This window comes from Teleopsis dalmanni, chromosome 1 (genome assembly GCF_002237135.1).
Source record: "Teleopsis dalmanni isolate 2A chromosome 1, ASM223713v2, whole genome shotgun sequence".
Classification (NCBI taxonomy): Eukaryota; Metazoa; Arthropoda; class Insecta; order Diptera; family Diopsidae; genus Teleopsis; species Teleopsis dalmanni.
In genome coordinates this window covers 174,035,689-174,037,143 of record NC_051846.1, presented here as the reverse complement: position 1 = coordinate 174,037,143, position 1,455 = coordinate 174,035,689, and positions in this window count along the sequence as shown.

Here is a 1,455-nt window from a genome sequence, read left to right as displayed (position 1 = left end):
ACTTGTGCGCTTGTATTCACTAATAGAGTTAATGTTTCAATGTTTTTTTTTATTTTTTGTAAACTAATAATAACACAGTTTGGATTTTAAATTTCGTAAAAAATATTTAGTATTTTTTATGTATTCAGTTCACGATTTTCCAATTTTTGAAAAGGACGGACAGATTCATTTTAACATGTTTTGTTGCCATTTACAATTAATATATTTTCGTTGATAAATATTTAAATACATACTCAGTAAAATATATAAAATAATATGACAAATATATATATAAACAATTACATTATGTTTGTAAAATAATATGTTTTAAGTTTTTATATATGATTGAAATCATATACTGTATTGGTTCGGTAAATCAGATAGTCGATAATCCAGACAACGTATAATTCTGAAAGTTATGAAAGTCAATTGAATTTTTGATTTTAAAGTCCGTGCAAATGATGTTTAGTGTTCCCTTAAAAATTGGAGAACTAAATTAATTATACATAAATATCCGTATATGAGTTTTTGTTTTTATTGTTTGTTCAGTTGTTTCTGTTGTTACTCAAAACTCAGTAACATCATCGTATTATAAAAGTGATTTAATACACATTTTTTTGTAATGAAATGCGGGACTTTGAGGGATATTTATCTTTTAAATTGCTATTTATTTTTACCGGTAACTCCGCTGTAGCCGATCCGGTTGAAAAAAGAGGAGAGAACGCGGCCAGCTAATCAGAATGGATTTTTTGAGCATCATAGCATCTTAGAAGGAAGGTGAGGATACACAACTTCTCTAGAACTCACTAAGAAAGCGAGACACCAAAGTCTTTGAACCCATCACTTATTGACTAATCTTTACATATACTCCTAACAAATATAAATCAGAACTACAGCGGAACTATATCTCTACGGGATAATCGGTTCACGGCTAATATCTCCACTACGACAGCAGGCGCATCGGATGTGAAGTCGTCAAATTCACGTTTGAGTATTCAGATAAGTGAAACAGAAGGGCCCTATGAAACAGAAGAGAGAGGTAAAAGTATTAATGGTAAGAAAAGTATTCTCGAAATGTAAACATTTCGAAAGATTTGATTTGCGACCAATGTAGTTAACTATTTTTTTTCTGGTTGGCTGAAAAAATCATAGGGTCTTAGGCTTAATATTTTTATGCTAAAATAATATAAGCCAAAAGAAAACATGAAAAAATATGACAATTCAGAGAAATAATAGAGAAATTTGAAACTAGTAATGGGATAGGGAGGGTTGAGGTTCGATTTGTGTTTCGTTGACTACGGTTATATAGTAGATTCAGAACGGGAATGATTTCGTGCTCATTGTTACAAATTGGCGTAAACCAAAAGGGGTTTGTGCTTTATAGTCAGAGGTCAAACTTTTTAAACAAATCAAAGTAAGCATGAATAAATTTTAAATGTCTAATGTAAATGTATATGGATACTAAAAAACTGTATA